The 26,856-nt window shown below is 38.0% G+C and overlaps 1 protein-coding gene across 9 annotated transcripts in view; it reads right to left on the reverse strand.

The window, feature by feature from the left end:
• TENM1 (teneurin transmembrane protein 1) overlaps positions 1 to 26,856 on the reverse strand; it is a 900,761-nt gene that overhangs the window by 171,865 nt on the left and 702,040 nt on the right. The window lies entirely within an intron of this gene.

Consider the following 26,856-nt stretch of genomic DNA (forward strand, 5'->3'; position numbering starts at 1 on the left):
AGTTAACTTCAGGCAGTAAGGTTGAACACCTTCTCCTGCTATTCTTGCTCAACTTGCAAAAGTTGCAATTCAAAAGTAACAAAATTAACAAAGATTACATAATTTTACAGCGCTAATATGCTATAGAAGTTCTTTGTGACCATATCCTCGGTTCACCTCACAACACATTTCTACGGTGCATTTCACTCAAAGCTTATCTCTATACAGTTATTTAAACTCTTTGTAAATAAGACACGCATTTTTGAATATTACTAGAAATTACGTCTATAAAATATCGAATAAAACCTTCAAAACAAATGCATAAAGAAGTACCAAGGGAAACATACTTTTTCATATGAATCTAACCAACAAAGTATTTTAATGAGTGCACATCTATTAAGAGAATTCTCAGGATACAGTAATTATTATTCATTTTCTAGAATTGTTTCACCATGAAGGTTTATGCTACTATGGGGACTTTAATGTTTATGTTTTGTGACGGCTGCGTTGACTATTAAAAAGCAATTTGGCTGACATTTTAAGTCTTTTGTTGCCAGTTTTAATTGGATTGTTCACCAAGCATCAACTCCCCCGTTAGCTGCAAAAATTACAGGCCACCGTCAGTTTATAGTAATGACTGTTTAATGATTTTATCCTGTCAGTATGCCAGCTTCATATGGATGCATGCATGATTAGTTTCATATCAAGACCTGTAATTAAATAATTGAAACCTAAACAAAAGAGACTATCAAACAGGAACACATCCTTAATAAAGACTTGAAGATTTATCAAGGTACCCATTCCAAATTAAAAAATAATTAACGTTTTGAGGTCAAACAGTGCAAGAGTTCGTGTTAAAGGAAAAAGTTCTCTGCACCTTTTGCTATAAAAGAACTTTCCCTTTAAGTGATGCAAAGTTTGAGAGCTCACTGCAGTGAGTCTTTGCTTATCGTTCTTAAAACTGACTCAAAATTATTCAGAACTCATTATTAGCTATTTTTGTTTGCTTTCCAGACTAGGCAAAGCTGCTTTTGTAGTAATAATTATAAGATATAAAAATAATTATACCTCAACTGAAACTTACAGTACTTATAATCAAAGAACAACAAGCCCACTAACTTCTCAGAAATTCAGATTCTTGAAAGAAAACCCATTATTATTCTTTGTTCAGCTCTGAATTCTATGCCAAACTCCTACATATTTCAGAATCACGAATAGAGAAAAAAAAATGGCTTTTAGAACATAACTCTTTGAAAGTGTGAACTATCCATGAAAATAAAGCCAGAAACACAGACTCCCAAAGCAGGGCCAGCACCGCAAAGGCAGCGAGTGCCTCCTCATACTGCCCAAACGGAGTTCAAGAAGATGGGGGCTTCTTGGAGAATTTCACACTTTATGGTTTTGGCCATTCAACAGGGATCATATTTTGCACAGAATTTTGCAAAGAACTTGGTATTTCACACATGTTGACACCTAGAAAGTCCAGGGGAAAAAACTACTGACCGAGGATTTTCACTGTCTTATTAATAAGCATATCTGCACTATAAAATTTGGGATAGGGTGTCTCTGTAAACTGAGCTGCTACGTTTATGGACTCCCATTAAACTTAGACCCCAAAGGTCAAATACCAGACTTCACTGTATTATGCATTCGGTAAGTATTCAGGCAAATTTCAGCAATTTATAGCAACTTAGAAGAACTTAACGTTCATCTGTTTTCAGGCTTGACTTTTATAGACTATAGTCACCTACTAGAAAATATTAACCTGCTGGAAAGTCAATAGATTTTCAAGGTTGCTTCATTTTTATGTACAAAAAGCTGTATGCCGTGCAGAATCATTCATTTTCCTTTTATCGCCAGGATGATGGGTTAAAACCTGTTCTGACCAAACTTTTGAGCAGATGGCTTTATTTGAAAGATTTAGGGGTAAATTTAGGACCCATCTCTTTTCACAGTTACACCACCATGACACGGGATTAACTCCACTGATTTCAATTATGTTTTTCTGCCTTAGCTTGCTAGATATAACCACAGAAGCTAACATTCCAACTTTGATAGGCCATATCCATTTTTTATACATATTTAGAAACAGAAAATTTGTCACTTGAAAATATCAGCTGTGGAACACCACACGATTCTGTTCCAGAAATGGGGTTAACGAATTAGTGATTTACAAAGGGATGAACCACTGAACCAGTAAAATACAGGTTGGCACAAACTTATTTCATTTGTAAAATAAGAAGGTCCAGCAGAGGTATGTGAATGGACCATATATCAGCAGATGAAAATTCACATCAATAAATGCAAGGTACCTGAAATTGATTGCTGAGATCTAAATTAACTCCAAGTACTCAGAAAATGGACCTGTGTATGTCTGTAAACAGCTCAATGAAAGCCCCTTTTCCACGTACAGCTTTAGTAAAAGAATGTAACAGTATGGAAAATAAAGCAAATTGGACAGAAAGGAAAAAGGCAAATAGTGTTAAATCATTACATATACATCGTGTGGAATATTTTGTTCCATTCTTGACGCTTTTTTTTTAGAGCAATTTGGTAAAAATAGAAAGGATTTTACAAACAGGTGAGTCGATTAGCCATGTGAAAAACCACTACGTGAGGAGACACTAAACAGATTGTGTAGTTCAAAGAAAAGCAAGATGTAAAAGATAGAGAATCAACATAATGAACTCAATAGGTAAGCAATTATTTCCATTCACAATAAAAGTAGAGTGAATCACTAAATGAAACTGTTAGGAGAGAAATTTAAAACTGATAAAAGGGAATACCCTGGGGTGGTTTTTTCCTTTTTCTTTTTAACAACACGTTTAATCTAGGAATTGGTTGCTACAAACTATCATTGAAGTTGCAAATATTTTATGTATAAAATTTTATATAGATAATTATTCATCCAGATAGAGTAAGCAGGCAATATACAAACCTACGTGTATCTAAGTACAAAACCTACATATAAAGAGGAAGGATTTTTATGGGTGTAAGTATATAACATACATATGTATATTTTATACATACTCAAAAACCTCCACTGAATTAAAATCCCAGTGGAAAGAATAGAAGTTAGACTGATATTTGCTCAGTTTATTTACAAGGCTAAATTTTTATCATCTCTAAGGATTTCATTTCACATAAGTTAATACAATCGCACAGAACAAAACTGCACTCAGTACTTGCTTCGCGCCCCAACCAGAGAGCCTCAACCAATTCCAGCCGTCAGTGAATTTCTTCCTACATGATCAGGGCAGCCCTGGTTTAGTCAGAAGGCATTTGGGGAAAATAAGACGAGGACGTCATTTAGTCAGCCAACTGATGAAACAAGTTTAAGGCAATCCATTCTCATGGCTGAGAAAAAAGAACGGATCTGGCTTGAAGTCATGTACCACCAATAACGCAAAGACTAGAGATTAAATACTTGATTTGCAGATACTGGAGTGAGCTAGGTATTGACACTTAAATAGCAATTTCAAACTCAACATACATAAGGAGCTCATGAAACCACTTCTATAGGATTTATTGTCCAGAACAGAATAGTGATTCAAGCTTCCTCCTGATCCTCATCCTGATGTTTAAATTCTAATTTTGGTCCTTACTTGCAGTCTTTTGAAATACGTGACTCTTAGCAAACATTGTAAATAACCTCATATGGATCTTGTGAACAATACAAATGGGACTACTGCACTTCAACCTGAACGATGCAATAACCAGGTAACAAAGTACCCTCCACCAAACTCATCTCACAGTAGTAAATAACAGAATAACCAAGGAAACCAGAACAGAATAAATAGTTCTGTTCATGTACTTGCACTGTGCTTTATACACCTGCCTGCCTTTATTATGGAACGTGCAGACTGAATGCAAAGAAAGCAAATGTATCAAGGAGGTGGAGGAAAGAGTTGGCAATAACGCATGCTATAGTTACCTTTTAATAAAGAGGATGAACGAAATGGGTGAAGATCAGCAGGCAGTTTCAGCTTACGCAATTTCAAAATGACCTTTTAAAAGTAATTATTAGAGCTGAGTTGTAGCATTCAGCTAAAATTGAACTCTTCAGAATTCCACACACTTACAAAGTAAAAATTGTGAAAGAAAAATACATCATAGGGATCAAAAAGGAAGGGGCCACTCAGACACAGCTTCCCTTCTCCTCCAGTTTATTTTTTACAATCTTACATTGAAGAAAAAGCAACACATCACATCATAGCTATCAAAATAAAGCATATCCTATTGTAGAAAAAATACATACACGGCTGAAAAACGTATGAGTAAACATGTCAATGAATTGGTTCCAACTGAAGAAAGAAGAACTGAGTATAAAGATATAATCTAGGACAGCTCTATGGTAGTTCATAGGCCAAATTCGGATGAAAATTTTGCCCAATGTAGGAGGGAATATCAGATGGCTGCAGAGACACTCTCAGGCTAGTTTACTAGCGATCTCCAAAGCTTTAATTCTGTCCTGTTGATTCGACAGGAACAAAAGAGGGAAGGGAAGGACCTGCCACCGGCTGGGTTCTGCAGCGCAGGTGCCAGCACCCACACTTGCTCCGCACGTTGCAAAGCAACTGCACTGGTCCCAAAGAGGCCGTGAAGAAAGAATTGATGCCATTGCCTGGGACAGCTGCTGAGCTAAAATTCAACTCACGTGAGTATTCTTGCAATTTGACAGCACAAATATGATTACATTGCTACATTATTTATATTAAAAACATTGCTGTACACTGCACATGACAGCACAGCTAATGCAAAAACGACTTGTACTTCATGAAACTGAACTAAATGACCGAAACTGTAGTTGACATTTATGGTATTGATCAGGCTCCAACATTAATACAAAGTAAAATGCCTTGGGAAGTTTATTCATTTACTGATTAGTGATTCATCTCCTTCCAGATGATCTCTGAGTATGACAGCGTTTGCATTCTTCTTCATTGTGAAGCATTAGCTCCATTTCACATGCTGTAAAGGCAGCACTAAAATTACCATGCTTTACCTTTACAAAACTAAACACTTCATGCTGCTTTCAAAATGATTCTATTGCCCAACCCCATAGTAACAGCAGCAAACTCCATGTCTACTGATAAAAGCCCCCCCAATGGCATTAGTCAAAGACAAAAGAGACAAAGCTATTCTGTTAGGTTATACTAGTAGAGCATCCTTGAATGGCTGCTGTTAACAGTGAATAATATGGTCCATGTCATCACTGAATATGTAAAATCACCTGGAAGATTTCCAGCACAGATTCCATGAATTATAAGAAAATTCTACACTGAGTAATACCACAAACTCCAGGTAGAGCAGGACCGTAGGCAGCTGCCACGTGGAGTTTACAGAGAGCACAAGCACATGTGGACCTTGCATGTACCAAAAATAGGGACAAACTCTTGTCACTGCAGCACAGACACCGCAATGAGATGCTCCCTTCCCAAAAGCAGGAAGGGAGAACCATAGATGAAGTGAGACACTGTCTTATTTTGCTTTCACATAAGCCAGGGGAACGCAAGGGAACTGCCAAGTGCACTCTCTTGATGGGTACAGTAACACATTCCCTCTCCCTCGGTCTCTCCTGGTGCTTCCGCCGGTGCAATGAAGCTCTTTATTTTCTGTCCCAAGTTCTTACTGTCAAGCAAAACTGAGCAATGAGTGGGGATACAGTTCAGCTGAGAGCAGAATTTGATTTAATATTTCTATAACAGTTTGGACATAAAAATGCACTACAGAAGTGCTACGTCTTATTAAGCTTGGCAATAGTGAATGCAGGGTGACAGTTTCCTTAGACTTGACAGTCTGGCTCACCAGAAGACTCCAATGTATGTAAGCACAAGCAGGCAATGCAGAGAATACGTAAGGGTAGAAAACAGAGGAAACACTCCCTCCCCACTAATCTAGAAAGCCAGTCTTTAGGGCTTTCATCTGAGCACAGGAGGCTCAGCTTTATTTGTTCTGTCTGACACAGACGTGGGACTGGAATCTTAGGCGCTAATACCATCCACCTACTACCTGAGACATGCCACTCTTAAAACGTAGCTGGCACAGGGATTTGAACTTCTGTCAGTCACATAAGGTGGGAGTGCCTGACCACTGCGCTACGGAGCACCTTGGCGTCTGTCTCTCTACTCCAATAAATATTTGATTATTTACATGCAGTGAACCTCCCAAGAGATTAGGTCAGAGAGTGAGAAAGAGAGAAGACTAATTGTGTACCAGGTGCGAGGGTATCATTTTCAATCATCTTCTCCACCATTATTAGACTTTCCAGGCAAGTATCTTGACAACTCCCTTTCCTCTGTGAACCTCTTGCTCTGATGAGGAATTTCACCTCCAGACAGAGATCTCTTCTTTGGGGAAACGTCACTGGAATTGACACATTTCCTGAAATGTTTGGGCTTCAGCACACTTTCAAAGAAATGGGATTTTACATTTTAAAGCTCTACGGTAGAAACACAGGCAACGCTTTAATGTCAGGCATAAGTCACAGCGGCAGATTTCACTTTCGCAGATGGTGGTGGAAGTTTTAAGTTAGAGAAGCTTTTCTGACGAGGCGCAGGGGGCTCCTGTGCGGCGCTGAGCTCATGCCTGCCCGTATGGAAATGCCGCAACTGCTCTGGTCATTTATTTCTTTACCTACCAAACCCAAGGTAAACAAAATGCAGGCTAAATACAGCCCACAGGAGCTTCTTGTTGATTACAGTAGGAACTAAGTAAAACTCTCTTCGCGTAACTTCAACTTCGTTTAAAATAGTAAATAACCAATTTACCACTTTTTCTTCATATATAAGAGAAAGAGTACATGGATTCTGAATCCACCACTGATGCTATAAAGACAGACTAATTCTACTATATAGCCCAATAAAAGACAAGATACCTGTTAATCTGCCTCTTTGTGAGGCAGTACTTCTCATCTCACACAGGAGAGATGAGAGACAGCGTGGAAAGCTAAAAGGACAGCACTTTATCCCTTTGTTTGAAAATTTTCAATAGACAGCATTTTTTTTTTAAATAAAAAAATTAAATGGGTTCTATTCAAATGCAGCACAAAAGAAAACAGAGTCTAGTTCAGGCTGGGCACAGTGACCTGCCCTAGTTTGTAGCTGAACAAAGGCATAAAAGCAAATGATAAATTTCCATTTTGTTATACAATATTTCATTAGGGAGCTAATTAAACAGGCTGTACTCAAATGCAGCATATAAACAATATGAAGGGGAGCATTTCTGGGAAGATATTAGCTGATAGCACTAACATAAATGATTTAAATTTTTTTTTTTTCCTTTTCTCAACTGTTAGGAACAAAAAGCTTTTTTCCCCATTACCTCATCCTCAAATCAAGCCCGTGTTCACATTCACGCTGTCACTGATAATGGATCTTGTGTCAAATAAGAAGAGAGTAAAGGACCTGATAATAAGTGCAATTATAAAACATCAAAAATGGTAGATCAAAGTGGATTTCCTTTATTCCACTGTGTACAGTCACTTCACAGCTTTTTAGTGTTCCTGTCATGCGGTCCTGACAGGATGTATTAATTTTCTCTATTATCATAGCAACAAGAATGGCACACTTCAGAAAGCAGCCGACAAATGCAGCTCCTCATTATTACTCTGTCTTACTTTTATTCTTTTTGTTTATAAAAACACTTTTAAAATCCCCTTCTCCTGAGATTCTCAGGCATGATGATAGCCATCAAATGGTTGCTAACCTTGTGATAAACGAAACTTGGGGACAAACTCTCAAGCCTTCTAAGTGCTGCCGCTCTTCAAAAAAATAATTAAAACGTACAGCCTCCAAAAATTTCAAACCCAGTAATGAGTTCATGTTACAAGAGCTTGAGAACTTTACTTAAATATTCCCACTCTAATCCATCTTGGAAGAGCATCCATTTTCTGAATATTTATTCAATTCTGTACGGGAATTTGTAGCATACAAATTGCATTTGAAAAATGGAAAAGAAAGCGCAGGAGTTAAGCAAACTATCACAGCGTCATTCTTCCTGCTGTGGCCCCACGGGTACCATGACTCAACTCCTGGTGCGGCTGCTCAGGTTTATCACCGCAGCGATAGTTAGAAGCTTCTGAAATGAAACGTGCAATGAAATGTGCACGGCAAGAAAATAGGTTTACAGCATTTTCCCAGAGGAAAAACTATGGATGGAGGGTTCGAGCTGGTGGTCTCCCCAATAAACTATGCTTACCCTTCCCGGCATTAGAGCTTGCAGGAGTGTTTGCTTTTGAGCTGACTGCAAAATGTTGCGGCCAGTATTGATAATATATGAAGGAATACAGACTCGAATCCAAAGAAAGCAGAATAAGAATCAAGCAAACTACATAATATAAGAAAGCACATACAAAATAAGTTCTGAAGCAATACATTGTCATATAAAACTGCACACCGCTGTTGAAGTGAGTAAACCATAATAATTTGCACTACGGGAACATATAATATTCACACAAAAACCTGAAAACCATTATAGTTGACATGTAGAATTTCATAGGATAAATTCCACTATGCATGCTAATGTAAAGCATCATGTTCAAAAAGTCTACAATGTTATTTTGAACTTAGAGTATACTTGACCAGTACTGACTTTCACGACTAGCTTGAAAAAGTAAACCTAAATTCACTAACTCAATTGCCTATGACACGGTCCTCCACAGTTGGAAATAAACTGAGGTACTACACCATGCTGCCATCACAAAGGGCAACTATCTTAAATATTTGTATAAAAGCGGATGCAGCAGTTTCGTATCCCATCGTATGAATATTACAGCAATGATGTGTAGAAGTGATTTACATCTTCATTATTTCTAGACTGCAAGAATCGCTATTGCTAGCACTTTGTAGAGTCATTTGCTAACATTTAAGCAAGTTATGATTAATGCAATTTGAGTAGAACGCATATTGGACAGATAGATTATAGCCCTGCTGATACTGTATGTACAATAATTAGTACTGTGACAACAGCTAATTATTTTTAATTTTAAAGCTGGAGGTTTTAATCCATAAATATTGTGGTGAGAGTTAACAGATCAGTTCTTTCCATAGCCAAAACAAGGTGACAGAAATTATGCATTAAATAAATGAATAATTTCTTATCAATATTTAAAACGGAATGCCAATCAATAACACCACTAGATATTTAAAATACTGCTGCAAAGACTACTGACAAAATTAGTTTATAAAGCACCCACATCATCATCCCACCTGCTGTGCAACACAATGAAACTTATTAAAAGACAATTGAAAATATAAAAACTACCCTCCTTAAAATTCAAGAGATCTAAGATACCAGCATGAAACACTGTTCCAGCTGTATGGAAGACCATCTGTCTGCATAAGAACTGGAGTGAAAAAACAGATTCTCAGATGGACTTAAAAGGAATTACTACATTGATTTTGATAGTGCTATTTTAGAAGAGCACATCCAAATTATATGGCCTGCAGTTAGCATCAGGACCTTACTTATCTCCTAATGGTCAAAGTAACGTTCTGTATAGCATGAACACATACATCTAAGAATTTATATAGCAGAACACCAAGGAAACTGTGAAGAGTTCATTTACGAATGAGCACCTGGTTTATTTCGGATGGGAAGTTCTGAGTTTAAAATATTTCAGCAAGACTGAAACTTTAGGAAAAGCTATTTGAAAGCCTTCAAGAGAAAATTCCTAGAACTGGTGCGAGGGGAGAGAAAAAAGGAAAAAGTGTTTCACTGGCACAGGAAGATGATGCGCAACTTGCAGTAATTCATAATGGGCAATGAAGGACTTACTCCAATATATGGCACTATTGAGCTACCTCAGCCACAGGCATAATATGGGAGAGGACAATAGCACTGAGGAGATTGCTTCCGGCATTAACACCTACTTTTTCTACTCCTGGGAAGTCCATCAATCACTGAGCAACTGATTTGTGCACAAACAATAGCTACTGGCAAGAGCAGTGCGTCGCAAACAGGAGGCAACCCACCGCTGTACCAGAAGACCAAGATACAGGCCTGAGCTGGCGCCAAACTGTATGGTCAAATCCAAACATTTCAATAGTCTAAATCAATGAGGCCCTGAAAACGATACAGGAATGCAAAGAAGTATTTATGAGCCAACTGTTCAGAAATAATGACAAAGGCCACAGAAAACAAAGGATAATTCTAAATTATGAGATTTTTCTTAAACCCTTTTATCCATTTCCCTTCGAGCTCCTTTAGTCCCAACGGGAATCATTTCATGCTTTCTCATGACTGAGAGGAACACTACTTTACTTGAAAAGAAAGCTGAAATCCTCACACCATCCTGTCAGCACTGCCTCCCCTCACACTCCCAGGGGAGCAGGCAAAGCTCGGGAAGGCTCTGCTAGCAGACTGGCCCAAATTTTAGAAGAACCTTGGGTGTGCTCATCATTCCTGGGATTGGAACAGCATACCGATTTTCTTCTAGCTTTTCCAATTTTCTGGCAACACAGATCATTAATAATTGACGTTTCATTGATTTGATTATTTTCTTTAGAAAGTTGTACAGCTCTTCCACAACTAAGAACTGCAGAACGCTCCCAAAAGCATTCACATTTATCAGTGCTTCTCTGACTCACTCAATATCAGTTTATTAGCCTTAATTTGTACCTTTGTGCTTAAGATCAAGGAATTTACTTTTTGGTTGACTCTGAAGAAACAACTCTTAAAAACAGAAAATGAAACAACAGCTTTCCCAGCAGAACAATTTTTAAAACTTGGTGATACTAGTACAAACTTCTTGGTTCCATTTACTTGGGTAGTAATTGCTCAGTGCAACAAAGACGCCCTTTCTAATAGACGACTCACATCCCTCGCTCCTTTAAGTGCTTTTGGTATCAGATTAAATATTAATACAAAACAAACTGTACTGTTCAACTATTTTTTGCATTACTGTTCTGTAAGGGATCACACTACGAAGCAGATGTAAGACTGATGTCAATATTAAATGTACTTAGCTTTTCTTTAAAGTCAATGTGTCAATTTATACAAACAGAAAGGTACTCATCTTTTGGCACTTCAGATTTTCTTGAACATCTACATCTCAGAATCATCATGAGATGAAAGAACTGGTCAGCAATGCAAATAATGTATTTTATTTGACTGAGGTTCCATTACACTAGGAACAGAAGAGCCTAAGAAAGCAGTCCAACAACTACTCTTGACCATGAGCCTATTAAGAGACCTGATAAACCAGCAGAAGCAGTCTTAATTTCATGGTATGCTGTACAAATGAGAACACAATTATTATAAAAGATGCACATCTTAATTGTATTCTTGCCACAAACATGTATAAATGCAAACATCACTATAAATACCTTATTCTGTTTTATTTAGAATTCACCATCTTTTGCCTCATGGGGCAGAGAAAGATGAAGAATCAATTTTTTTCAGATACGTAAAAGAAATTCTTGACAGCATACACTTGAAGTAGCAGCAAAATTTCCTGCTACAAGTGGAAAATAAGACGCGAGATCAACATCACCCAGAGAATCCCTGTGTCAAGGACTCGGAAGCTTTCTAAACAGCCGGGATAAAACTGGAGCGCTGCTGAATAGAAGTGGGATCTAACTGTTCAGAACAGTGAGCCAGTGCTCACACTACCATACAGAGTCCTTTTCTCACATGAAGTGGTACCTGATAAAAAGTATTCTTTTGACAGTTTGTGCATAATTTAGCAAATGCAAATGTCTAAAGATGCAATGTTTAAACAGCCTGCCACATAGCATGCTTATGTCCCAGTCCCAGCTACTGCTGGGTGGAGAAGAACACTCGGACAGTGGAAGAAGACTACCTGAGGACTTTGATGTCTGAGGGACACCAGGACCATTGCAGAAGCAAAGGCTTCTGTGGAGATGTAGCCCAGGCAGAGTAACTCTCATAAATTTTAAGCACCCTAATCAGGATATAATCAGTATTAGCCTCTCTTAAGCTCAAATGTAAGCATACTAAAATAGCATACCCAACAGCAGTAACATTTGACGACATAGCCATGTACTACATATGAGCATTTTATTGAAGTATGTGAGCAATATAACCAGCAAAGAGAAAAACTATGACTTGCTCCGAGGTGTCACAGAAAAACACGTCACCAGTGACCCAAGTAACAAAATTTACAAGGTAAAGAACAGGATAAGCACAAGGTATTGCAAACTGACAGGACATCCTCAGTATCAAGTGTGTTGTCAGTGAATAAATCTAGTAAAGTTTTGTTATGAAGTCTAAAACTGGCTTATCAGAAGACTTACGATTCTTCTAAGTACTCTCCCCACAGCTATCTCGTACATGCATATATGTACATGCATATTCAACTGCAACAGAGAACCCCAGCTTCCCTGTGATCTGAGGTTTGCGGCAGACCTTATGCCCTGTACGTACATAAAAAAATACAGAGTTAAGCTACACAAGGTGTTTAAATGCAATCTGACCTGAGTTCCTCTTTCTGCATGATCCTCCAGTCTCTTCTCTTCACACATCTAACGTGTCTGATGCCAGCATCAGCTTGAAGCCCTGCAGTAATCAAGACTGAAATTGATAACAGATGCCTAAAAAAAGAAGCTAAAGTAGTAAAACACAAAAAAGTATGGGTGACAAACTGTGTTCCTGCAGATTTTAATGTTTCTTTTTAAATCATAATTGGCACTAATTGCACTATTTACATGTTAATGCACAACACCTGGCCTCAGCTGGATATAAAGAGGCTGACAATGTTTCCCTCTCACCTCATTGACAAGGAATTGAACACATACAGTCTCAGGGAGATGGGCTTGCCAAATATAAGGCATCAATAATTTGGACAACGTGAAAGCAATCTAACTTATTCACCAACTTTAAACAAGAGCAAAGCTACTGAACATTCATTTTGAATTATTAAAGATCTAGACTGAAACTAAGTCCGAAACACACAGATACAAGGCAAGAAATAAAAACAAGAGACAAAGCTTGATTCACGAACTTGTCTTTTGACCTAGAACAGGAGACACCCCTCCTCCCCCCAAAAAAACCCAAACAAACCAAACCCAAACAAAAAAAAAATCCAGAAAACCAACAGCAAAACACCAAAAAAAAACCCCAATCCAAAAAAACAAACCGAAAGGCTCAGTGACCTTGTGAATAGGACAAAAAGCATGCAAAACCAATTCTAGCTACTATATTACCCTTATAATAAAAGCCTGTATACTGCAGCATTGACAAAGGTAAGTACCCTCAGGAAACTTCAGCAGTGAAAATAAAACAGTGGTGACGAAGCTCAAAATTTTGATGTACCTGGTTTCTAACTTAAGAGCCTTCTTTCTACAGAGCTGACCTGGACCAACTGAAAAACATATTATTTCTCACTTTCATTTAATCCGTGAGTCATTTCCAAAACAACTACTCTAAAATATGCCCAAGCTAATTAGTTTTATCTCTTTCAAACGCTTGCTTTTTCAACAAAATTACAGATGATATACAAGTACTGCTCCTGAAAATGCTCATTTATTTTTGCTAATGACCACATCTCTCAAATTAATTTCAGAACTCCTATTCTTCAGCATCTCACAACTAGAAAACAAAGAAAAGCCAGACAACTAAACACTGATACGTGCCTTATCCAAGCCCAACATACACCAACCTTTTCCAACTAACATTAACACTATAGCACAGCCCGAAGGATTCTGCCCAGCTTCTGTAGATCAGATAAAATATAATCTCTAGATATGATCTAGTGAACTCTCTGTCTCTTCTGGATGTACATTCAGGCTTCCTAATAATTCTAAATGGATTTCTGTAGCAATTATGTTCAGGAAATATTTGAGGTTTAATTTTTAGTTCTGCTTTGTTTCAAAAACTTAGTAATATCCTCTTGAACAGAAACACAATTAACACAATTAGCTATATATTCCTAATTTTACATTGTTTAAAAAAATATTGCTTCAATTGTTGATATTTTTTCAATATTCTAATTAGCAAACCCCTGAACGTTATTATTATAGTTCAAACTACTATTGTCCTATACAGTATTTATCAGAAAAATTATGCAGAAAAGCTAAATCCATTCAATACCAGTGTTTGGTAAGAACAAACCATACCAAAATGCTATTACTGACATGCAGAGAGCATTTATGTGTTACAAAATATATTTGCATGCAATAAAACTCTGCTCACGTCAATTAAAACATGTTCAGAATAACTAAATATAATTTTGTTTAATATTGTACAAAATAGAATAAAAGCAAATTCTGTAAGACTTAAGTTTCACAACACACAACCTCAGGGGACTTGCTCTGCTCACGCTGCACCAAAGGACAAACAAGGAAGATGCGTTTAAAAGAAAGGGCCAACCACAGCTGGAGGAAGAATTACCACATTTCATTTAGAAAAGCCTTGTTGGCAAGTCAGACGTCACATTTTAACAAAGACATACTTCAATCAGGGTTTACCAACATACTGTAGGAATAAGTAGGACCCCAAATCGTGACACGTATGAAACAAAGGTACACAAAGTAGAAACAAACATGGCTCATTCGCTCTTTCCATTCGACTACTAGGAAGTGTTGTTATCTACAAGCAAGGTTTACGATACAATAATGGATAAATACACAAAAAGACATGGATGTTAGAGGGAAAACAAAGAAGTGTGGAAGTTGTAGGAGGTACAGTTACACTACCAGTGTTATTTTAAAGAATAAAGACGGATAAAATAGGTAACGAGCTTGTATATAAACTACACGTGAATGAAATTTGCTCAGGTCTTAATCCAGCCGGAGGGATCAGCCTTCCTGTTAGTTATCTCCATAGGGAGATGCTTTTAATGCTGCTAATAAGCTTTGCTTTAAGTTGTAGCTGAGATACCGTGAGTTGAGTGTGCCTCCTTGTTTTCATCCTAAGAACTTTTCAATAGCCTTTTATTGTCTCAGCAGAGGACAAGGTGAAAGATAGAAGAAAACTAAGGACACTTGTAGAATTAATGTAATACCTAATGAGGAAGATCAGTGCAAAGTTGTCATTGCAGAGGCAAAAATATAAACACTAACAAGTTAAAACTCCAAACCCACAAGCAGTTCTGACAAAGTCTCTGAAGTAAAATTTATCCAAATTGAGCCTATTAACTAGGAAAAAGGCCAGTAAATCCCCTATGCAGATCCTTCCCAAGGACACTTAAAGAGTTCAGTCAAATTATGGATCTATATCTCTCTCCAATGACGTGATAGAGAAATTACACTCTCAGATGGACGCTGTCTCAGTAAACACCTGCGGTACAGCAGGGTGAGCCAAGAACTCTGCGCGCATATACGCCGGCAGCACCACTGACCCTTGCGGCTGTGTGTAATTCCTCCTATGGGTTCAAATTGGCTTTGAAGTCAGCTCTGTTTCCTCTCACGAGTAACAAACCCATCTCAGCTCATGTTGAGCAAGGCTTTCCACTCAACCATGATATAATCTTTATACCAATAAATTTTCCAATAATTTAATGTGACAGGAAAGTTACTTCAACACCATTGCCATTTAACACAATAAAACATATATTATAGGCTGTGAATATTCGTGTACATAAATGCAGATATATTTCTATCAGAAAAAAAAAAGTAAAAAGAAAAAACTCACTTTGCATACTTTTTTTCCCCTCCAGTTGTCTCTTATGCAATTTGTCCCGTCACGGGGTACTTGCTAGAAAAGCCCAAACTAATGAACCTGGTATGTCCACACAGCCACGTGCAGTCAGAACGCAGAGACAGAAGAGAGATGACGACAGCGAACGATACAAACGACTTACCGTGCTGTCGGAAGAGGCCCTAAACCCATTTCTTGGCCCAAGTCTAATTTCAACCTTTGTACAAATATAGCATAAGTATACATATTAAACACACACACACACTCCATCTAGAAAATAGCACTCTGGATACATACACATGGCATGCGTGTGATAATTAAAATGTTGACAAAACCCCCTTTCATTCATGCTCTGATTTTTAGTAACAGGATTTAGAAACACCAGCAAAAGCTATGAAATGCAATCTTTTTGAAACTCAGAGCTCCATCAATCAACCAAGGAAAAAAACCCCAACTTTATGAGAGTTCAGGAAGAAAAATCTGCAGCAGAATGTAAGAGGCATTCCAAAAGGTGTGTGGTTTCCATTACATTTTAGGTTTGGGGTGAAAATATTTAATATGAGATGAGAGGCTATGCTTTATTATAATGTTTAATTGACACAAAACATAATAGTCATGTTTGTGAAAAATCAATACAGACGAATTTGAAAATAAATAGTGATTTAAGCATTCAAGACTGTGAAACGGAATGACAAAACATTAGTTATAGTTATTACTGACATTCTATAATGAATGACTTAGTAACTCACGTCTGACAATACCGGATTTTATAGGAGAGAAATCATTTATAGGGACATTTGGGTACAGATTTAGCATTTGAACTTAATATCTCACTTTTTGTCAGTTTAAGTTATGCTTCTCATTTATTTGTATTTTAAAATCACAAGTAATTTTGAAGAATTCTTTTCTTTAAAGCTAAAATTGTATTGTACTTATGGTTACTAAAATGTTGAGTTGTCATGTAGATCAGCAAATGCAAGTGCTGATGTAGCGTCTTTCCCAAAGGAAACCAGAGCTGGCAATGGTCTTTATATACTTAAATCTGACAATGGGAACACTACAATTTTAATGTTGAACCACGTTTCAAACTAACTGGGGATAGTTTGAGGCTATCAATTTTTCTTCACTGTGAAGAAAATTCTCTTTGTTAGAAATCCTTTTCATCGCCCTCCTCTCCATAAACAGCAGACCTTGCTGGCTTTGGTTTATGCCCTGGAGCACCTCTCCTTATTTTCCCAAGTGACACTTTCCAGAGTATATCACTGCCTTTTCTTTGACTACTGAAGGTAATTTTTATCATTCACGTTACTTAAAGTAGATTTACATTTGGAAGACAAAACAATGTTCTTTGCCTTCTTTACATTAGAATCTTCTAATAGCTTAAAGAAAATACAACTCAACTGAAAACTTCAACTATGTGTGCCCAACTCTGCAAGAACTGATGGAATAGGGGAAAAGATCCTACCCAGGAAGAGTTAATAGATAAACGTATATGTTGTAATATTAAAAAAAAAAACACAACCCAACAAACATACAGGGTCTTGCTTTGGTTCCTTGGAGAATTATTATTCAAGAAGTTCGGACTTTGAAGCAAAGCATATTCAATTAATAATACCATAGCGATTTAACTTTTCTGGTTATGTACCACTGCCTATGAAGGCAAGTCTTTAATAAATGAGGTTAGCATTTAGAAATAAGGGTTCTCAGCAGCCTGACAACGAGTAAACTTATTAGATTATCAACTTTAAGTCAGATTGGTAAAATTTTCCATTTTGAAATCCCAGTTTTCTTCTTACAGTATGTTAGTCATTGATGTTTTTACAGCTGTACCTTTAATTACCCTTTCTATCACTTCACAAAGTCGTGAAATAAAGCTTGCATCAGTAAATATAACGAAAAATCCCTGTCTGACATTCTAAACTGACTTTTGAATTTAAAATGCGTATTTTTCCATTATGTTTATTAATAAGGCTTAAGGTAACTTCCTTGTTGTTAATAAGATCTGCTTTGCCATAGCATAATACTTGTATCTGAGGTACACACTGAGACACACACGGATCATCAGAGATGGTTTCATGCTTCTATGAGAGACTAATCTCCATTTGAGAGCTGCCATGCTCCGTGGAGGTAAGGGAAGAGCCAGCAGCGCTCCAAGCACGGCCACATCTGTAAATCTCATGCTAGCTCTCCTCACTCCCACACATCCTTGGGGGACCACAGAGGAAACGTTTTGTACAGACCCCTCTCCATCCTTCCCCCAAAACCCCAAACGAAATAGGCACAAGGAAATCAAAGAAAGCAGGTCCAGACAGTTGAATTTGAAACCAGGTCTAGATTATAACAGGAACGATACAGCTAACAGTAATTTTGAGGTGACGGCATAGCTGGGGAGAGGAATATAGTGACTATAGTGTTGGAAAGCTCACACCAACCGTAGCAATACTGCCTTAGGAAGCTGACTTCAACACTTTTATGAGAACCACGTTTTTTCCTGAATATTACTGTTCAAAGTAGACTGCAGTGCTGAAGCTGCTCATCCCAAATACACAAGTTTACAAGGAAGGAAACAAACCAGAAGAAAAACACAGGTTTATGAACAGAGATGGAGAGGTAAGGAGATGATTCCTACACTTTGATTCTCTGTTGTACTGAAGTGATATGAAGAACACCTCTCATGTGCCTTGACAGGCTTGTTGGGTATTTTTATTTAACAATCTGTAAGAAAAATATTAATCTAAGAAGTTGTTAGGAGTCAATTCCCATCACATTTTTGAATTGGTTACTACAAAAATAAATGAGGTTTCACAATATAGTAAAAGAACTGCAAAACCCAATGGGATAGATTTTCCTGTATTGTCATTTCTAAAGGATTTAAAAGACCAATGTGCACAAACACACAGAAGAAAATTATGCAAATGTCATTTTGTAAACCTCCAGCTTTGCTGATTTAGCCTAACTGCTAAGTGATATCCAATGGTAGCGCCATCAGCAAGGGAGAGGCCTTTCTCAGGCAGGCACCGGCTGCGGAATTTTGTAAATCTTGAAAGAAAATCAAAGTAGAAAAATAAAGATACGAAACACAGCTGCAGGGTTGAATTCTCAAGAGTACCCTCCATAAGACGACCGAGACCTCTGTCTCCACTGAGATCAGAAATATGTTTGCAATGGAATATGGTTATTTTACAATTAGACTATTGAAACAACTGGACATGGACCAACTAACTCAGCAGAATGTGCCATTCTTTTACCATCAGTTTAACTGGGAACAAGCTTACAGGATATTTATATGTATTCTCCAGAGAAAAGGGAGGATTTCTTTCTCAACTGACCTTTTAAAATCCCTCTGCAGAAGAGAGACCTTACGATAGCTAATCTTGAGGATCTCTTATGGCAGTGAAAAGTCATAGAGGCAGTTCCCACCTTCTTGAGACTTGTTCACGTTACATATCGGCTCTTCCACAGTCAGCCAGGCCCAGCTGCATGCTCTGTTCCCTCAGGAGAAAATGTAAAGGCTTCTGTGACTTAGACGATTTTTGTGTGACAAATATCGTATAAACTATAGCCAGGACTCCGGACCTGCATAAGATCCATTGATGTGTCAAACACTGAAAGCTACACAAATCACTTTTGAAGAGTAAAGCCTTTATGTAAGCTTATTTCACTTGCAATCTGGAACAAGACACCAGAGAAGCAGCATTCAACAAAACATGTATATAAATACACACACTTACATATGTAAGTGCCAGTGAAGCAATGATAGCCAGCTGCACAAAGCGCCTAGAAACTATCTTAGTGATACAGGGGCAACTGGTACTAAGCAGCCCACCTCCAGCAGCAATTTCCTTCAGCCATAATGTGAATGTCGGGGGAGAAGAAAGGAAGAGAGCATCAATGAAAGTATTGAACATAAGACAAAAAATAAAAAGTAGGTTAATCTCTTCCTTTCTGTTCATTAAAAATAAACTTACATGAAAATAAGTACGACAATCAAGTCTTGAACTTACAGGGGAAAAGCCCAACTTAAATGAAAACCCCTCTTTGATCTGAGAAATGGTAACACAGCAGCGTGAAGAATCTTTTTTAGGGTAAGCTACAGTTGAAAGAAACTTCCTTGCGTGTAGCTTATTAGTAAGGAGCACGGTCAAGCTTGAAGGTACTGCATGAGCATCAGACACCCCATCTGAATCACAGGGTATTACCATGAACAGAACCATCTGTATTGGCAAAGCGCAGTCAAGACTAATGTTGCAAAATTGAGCTTGTCGCCTTTTATTCTTTGAAAATCTATTGAGAGAGTCAAACCTTCCTGTGATGCAAGTGTTTATAATTTCATTAGCCATGCTAGAATACAAATAAATTGAAATATTCATCAAAACAATTAAATGCAAGTCAAAACTTGTTGAAAACAAAATCTAGTGGGCTTTCCAAGTGTGATTTTATCTGCACATGTTGCTACAACTATTTTTTTTTTTTTTAAAATCCCTGACAACTTTTCGTCATCCGTCAACACGTCTTCAACACGAGATCAGTATCACATGTCAATTAATAAACCCGCAAACAAGCTGGATGCTGTAAATTAATTTAATGTGAGAAAGAAAAGTTGGTGACTCTGCTGGAGCTGTTACACCATTCCCTTACCTTAATATTGAAGGTGTAGCTGCCTGGCAATTCAAGTTATTGTAACTCAGAGGAGCCATAATTCTGCTCACTCTCCCATCTCTGGTTAATTGACCTGGTCTGGCTCCACCGTGCAATCGCACAGTAAACTGGTTCGGGTTCTGCACTGAGAAATTACCTAGCAAAAGAACTGACTGTTTTTTGTGTAGGTCTGCTCTGATGCCGGAGAGGCGACAAGAAAGCCAGGCTAACATCAAGGAGATGGCAGGATCGCGGCAGTCAGTGTGATCTGTGGTGTAAATGTATTTTATGAGATGAAAGAACAGCTTCAGGGTAACATAAGGAACAGCAGCCTTCCCACCCCAAACCATCCTCCCAGTGCTTCCAGTCAGAAACACAGACGAACGGACTTCTAACCATGTCCACAGTACTCAAAAAGGAATTAAAAAAAAAATAAATTGAAGAAAAAGCATAAAAGTCAGCTGGCAGATACCTATGTATTTAGCTGTTCAATTTCAGGCTGAGTTTACCGAAGAAAAAAATGAAACCTAATTTAATTGAGCTGTGGACTATCTGTGGAATAACAGCTGACAGAACCAGCACCACAAAGAAATACTAAGAGAAGATGTACATTCTTTTCCTTTTCCTCCTGACTCTTCTCTGCCATTCCATTCCCTATGGAAATACGTAAGGAAATAGGAAGCCCCATCCTGTGTGTGTTTCCTTGCTGAAGTCAATTGCAGTTTTGTGTGTGAGCTGGTAAGACAGGGACCCTTAGGTAGAATTGGTTTTATAAAAAAGTATTTTAAAAAAAAAGAAGATTCCTCTGTATTTAATCATCTCACTATGCATTCTTGTCATTCTGGGCAACCAGCCAGGAAGGGAAAAAAATCTCCTGCAATAGTAACAAAACACATGAAATTGGTAATGTTGTGATTCAGCCATTTTTTCTACCTTCCCCAAACACAAAACAACACATTGTATTTTTAGTTTGAAATAGGCTCTATTTTCTGCCAAATGCAGTGAAAGCACTTAAGCCATATCTCTTAAAGAAAGAATAAACATTGCAGACATCATTCCCATTAATACGCTATCTTTAAACTTCAGTTTTGCGGACCTCTTTGAGGAGCCTGCAGTGCTCGGGCGAACGCTGGCGCCTCAGCCCTGGCTCCGGCTGAACACCCCCACACCTGCCTCTGCGGAAAGTCTTCGGTTGACGCTCTCCCTGCCCCGCTCAGGCCTGGCCTGCGGCTCACACTGACAACCAGGGCATCCATTAGTGCCAGCTGCGGTTTTCTGATAGAAAACCCAGAGATGGCTAATTACAAGCACTTAAACACCAAGATCTCTTATTAACCATTTCACTTTAGGATTGAGTAACAGCAAAATCAAGGTAATGTACTTTCTAATGCAGCAAGATAGTCTTCTCATGTCCTGATCTTTCATTCATTTGGAAAGATGTTCTGTGACAACCAAGTCACTAATTCACTTCTCTCTTTGGCAGCATTTGTAAGTACTCTTGTGAATATTCAGACAGGTGTCAGCTCAGGGAAACTGCTGCTTCAGCAAGTCGTTTTGTGGGACTGCACCCACCCATTGGTGAATGCTGGATGGAATAAAAACATTTCCTACACGCTTCATCAATGGAAAAAGAGTGGATCACTTTAATAGCTTACCTAGGATTCAAAGTGCACAGCATAAGAATGTTGTTTCCTACAACATTTTCAGCATCATCATTACTCTTTTTTAAGGCTGGCTTCCATAAGCTCTTCACACTAGTTTCTCCTAGCAACCTCTTTCCACAATTACAGAGATTGCAAGTACACCTTTTACACCTTTTTTCTTTTTTTCAAAAAGCTCCCCTCTCTATTTTTCACCTCTTTCTTCTTTCCACCATAGTTCCTATCTGAATCCTCCCCATCTCCCTCTCTCTTACATTTAATGTACCTCTCTATTTCATGGTATGTTGTCCCCATTTCCTCTGTCACATTCTCATGACACACCTCCACAATCCTTCACGCTGCATGTGGCCGCTACATCACGCTACTGAAAAGTGTCTTTCTGACCCAAAGCAGGCACCCCCCCCCCACACAACTGCATTGCTCGTCAGTCAACCACAGCCACCCAATGCTGGGTTGAGGCCAGTCCTACATTTCTGTGTCAATGGTTTCAAAGCCATAACATACAGAAACTGAGCAATTTGTGGATCATTTTAAAGATTTCAGTGGGACACCACAAAAATTGCCACTAACTATCCGTAATTCTTATTTTAATGCCAGTAGTACAACAGTGAAGACACATAGTCTCCAAGTAAGGAACTGTCAAGAGAAAAATAATGAAAATAGATTTATTAAATGTAATTTCAAGTATGAATTAATATTTTGAGTCAGTTCCTAACTATTTACCGTTTCACACACGTCTAAAAGCATACTCCAATAATACAACACAATGACTGCTCAGCTCCTTCGCAAAAAAAGAATTCAAGCTCCTATTCACAAGTTTTTTAAAATGGCTTTTATATAACAAAGACATTTTAAACTATAGCTTAACTAAAGACGAGTTTGTGCATGATGAGCATAGAGGGGACAGGAAGACCAAGCTGTTCATAAAATGTGAATTCAATTTATTTTTCTTTTACCTATACTGGATTGCATTTCAAAATGGGACTCACTTATGACAGGACAGTGCTGTAAGTGAAAACAATTAATTACGTGTGTCTAATGACAACAACTTTTAAAATGACAATTTAGTAACAGGAAAACATCTTATTTTCTAATGCCCGCTTCTCCATGAGGGTACATGCTTCTCCTATTTACAAATAGAGAGTAGTAGTATTTAAAGTGAAGAAAAAATAATTTTCTACTCCTTAATTAACATAAGGCCAATATATGGACATTCACATACCCAAGTCAAACAGTTTTGCTTCTAATAAATTAGACTTCTCAGTGATTAATTTTTACTACTTTAAAAGACTTTAATCTGCTTTATAATCAAAATACATGGCTCTTAGTGAAGATCATCAGAATTTCTCTGATGAAGAAGTCCAACATCTTCTTTACCTACTAACCTGAAAGCCAGGCTGCCCACCAAGTCAAACAGTGATCGTTTTCCCCTGCAGGTGTTAAAACCCCAAGCATTTCTAACTCCAGTGGGTCACAAAAGATTACAAAACTGCTTCTATGCCAGGACTAGAATATTGTCTTTCTTATACTTAAATGGCATGGGAAAAATCCTCGAGTAAGACTGTAGAAATTTTGCTTCTATTTATGAATTTCCCCTTCCCAGGTGGCGTAGACAGGCTTGCTGGTAGCCTCATCTGCCCTTCCCTAGTATTATTAATACATCATGCGTGACCTCTAGGAAGACCTCAAAGTGATCTGAAGAGCCTTGAGTTCCATAAGAACAGTATATTGAATACTTCTTACAATAAACCTTTTATAAAATATTTCAGCAGCCTGGAAAACAGAAGAAAAAGTATAAATTGAAAAAATTCAGGGGCTGCCACAAAACTGTTATCTCAGAAAGCTGCAAAGCAGGTTGCATGGAAGGAAAGAAAGCATTACAGCTGGTAGGTTTGACTTCCGTAATCTAGAAGAACTCAAAGATGTCAGAGCCCACTTTGGTATATGTTCAGAAACTACATTCATCTTGAGGAAAAGACTCAGGAAACAAAGTTTAAACACATGGACAAACAAAAAAATAACCACGTGTGAAATAGGAGAGCCTTTCTTATCTTATACAAAGTGTGCAGGAGAGGAAGGAAGTAGCTTTAGAGTTGATGGAAGGCCCAAGACAGACATACAAAGAGGAGCTACCTCCTTCCTCTAAGCATGGAGACAGAGGAGAAAAAAAAAAACAACACAAAAACAGAGGAGAACAAATTCCTCCATAGTCTTGCTTTTCAAATGAGGAAACGTGGCGACGGGTCTCTTAATATCCCACTGAGACCATGGGTGTGTGCCAAGTTACTGTGGAATAGCTGAGGTGAACCCTAGCTAGGCCTTTGTCCTGGTTTGACGACAAAACCACGACAGCCTTTTAGAAGTATGCTAGAATCTGCAGGAGCAAAATAATGTCTTCATTACAGTATCAGTTCATAGCTTTTAGTAACCACACAACCCAGAGAATGTGGGATTTTCACATTCTAAGAGCATAACTCAACCAATAGAACTGAAGATCAAAGATGGTTTCTCCATTTGTCCGGTCACTAAGTGAAAGCACATGCTTAATTTCATAAATAATTCATGCTAATGAGAAGTATTAACTTTAAATAAATTATTAGCAAAAATAGTGCTTTCTATAGGAAGCAAAGCCAGCAGTATAAAAAAAATACTCGTACTCTTGGGAATAATTATATCGATATTCATTAAATGCATTTTTCCAAGGACATCAGTGTAGATAAAAATGGGTTAGTGCATAGCATTTCTTGCAACTTAAGTATGACACTGCATGGAAAACCATATTTGGCTGAATCACGATTTCAGAATGGAACCAAGGCGAGACAGGCTGCAACAGAACTACAGGTAAGTCCAGATGTCTTAGCAATAGAAAAGTCAGACCGTTCTATTCTTTTATATGATATCCCTCTTCTCAGTGCTCCTAAATAAAGTTGATTCTACACGGAATTGACTTTATTTTTTTCTTTGTTTCGACAAATATTAAGACAGGTTCTTTAGAATACTGTATTTCTCAAACCATCAAATATGTATCAGAACAAACAAGGGCAATCCAAAAGAACGATTCACACTCCCTGGTTAGATTATGTGTGTCATCCACACCCATTAATAAAATAGAATTCTTCAGTAAACTTTGGATAATGTCCAATTCAGAAACAAGGAGATACTGGGCAGGATTTGTTGTAACTCTCTGTCAGAGCGGGTGAATTATTTGGTAAACAATCAAAGCAACTGTTTGGTAAATACATTTAAACTAGTGGAATATTGCAAGTATCAGACACTAAAGTAATACATTGAGATTATGACTGTTCACTGACTATTTTTTAAAGTTGCGATTATAGCACATGATAATCGCTACACAGCTGAAAACAGATGCACCATCGCATTACCTGTAAATTAAAACCCCCTCAGGCTATACATCACATTTTTTACTGAGTCAAGATCTATATGTGTACACACATATATTTTTAACACTGCCCATCAATTATTCTGTACTGCATGCAGAAATTACATTAACCAATGTAGGAATTTACAAAGCAAGCCCAAAACAGCCTCTGAATTCAGTACTCTCCAACTGCTACGTCAAGGACTTAACCTCCAGAATTAACACACCCCGCACACATATCCCTTCAAATGCAAACCAGACAAAAGCAGGACAAAACACCAGCCAGCAAAACTTGCACCAGTCCCAAGGGGAAAATCTACCTGTAAATCCTAGGAAGAACAACAACTGTCCAGCTGCTCCTGGAGACACTCATCCCAGAGCTGAGCATCTGGGGTCCATAAAGACACAAGCAGTCATAGCTCCTCTGCTGAAGCAAGCAGAATGGGAAAAGAAAGCGAAGCTTGCTAGCTTCCCAGAGAAATGCCAAGGTAGTATGGGAATTGCATACATATGGCAATGTACAATGCTATTTTAAGAAAGCCTTAAAAACTTACAAAAGAAGCAGGTCATAAAGAAGTTTAAATTTTATAATGGGCAGCTCTAAGTATGCACTGAAATACAAATTAATAGCCTTAAAAACTTACAAAGTTTGCATCTGTTAACATAAAGTTTTAAATTTGATTTTTGTAGGAGCAAAAAAAACCGCACCACCACCACCACCTTATGGAAAACACTCCAGGGTCTTCCTTCATAACTTTAATCACACTTAATTCAGAACATAACTGACTATCTTTGAACATATGTTTTTAGCAGGGCAATCTATAAAAGATTTTTAAAACTCAATTCTGTATTATGAGGTAGAGATAGCTACTTATCTTTTGACTACATGACGAGACTTGCTCGGATTCGCAAACTGAAATATGCATGCATGTGTATAGGTGTGTACAACTTACAGGACTCGATTCCATCATTTTGATCAAATCAGCAATGTCATTCCAATTAGGTCCATGTAACAGGGATTATGCTAGGAAATTTTTGGGAAAAGGGCTACAGAATAAATTAATTCCAGAGGGAGGAAGTTAGAGCATAGATCACAAACTTAATGTTAGAGAACTTCAAAAATTGTATTATTTTTGAAAGCATTATTTTCAGTGAAAAGTTGTAGGAAGCTGGTATATCGCTTAGGCTACTACTCTAATCTTAAAACATTCCTTACTGCAATATGACATGTGGTTGTTTTTTTCTGAAATTTTAACCATTTGGAATGAACCTCTTGTACCAGGTCTCTCCCCCAGGGTGCTCAGGGACGCGGGGAGGGTTATTCAATCACCCAGACACCTCCGAGGATGATGTGAGGGACAACATGTTTTACATATGTTGCTGGAGACTTTTCTTCTAAAATGTTTCAGGGCCCCTTGCTGTTGCTGGAAGAAGAGATTTGCAAATTGTCGTAGCATTAGCCTTTATGTCAGTCTTGCATCCAAACTGAATGCACGCAAGTCCTCAGAGGCTTCTGGGCGTCCAGAAAGCGCTGGCACCACATTATAGAGAGGCAGAGAAGACTTCAGCCCAGGGCTGCAGTGGTGAGGTCTCTGCTCT

The sequence above is a fragment of the Chroicocephalus ridibundus genome, chromosome 9 (assembly GCF_963924245.1).
Source record: "Chroicocephalus ridibundus chromosome 9, bChrRid1.1, whole genome shotgun sequence".
NCBI classification, from domain to species: Eukaryota; Metazoa; Chordata; class Aves; order Charadriiformes; family Laridae; genus Chroicocephalus; species Chroicocephalus ridibundus.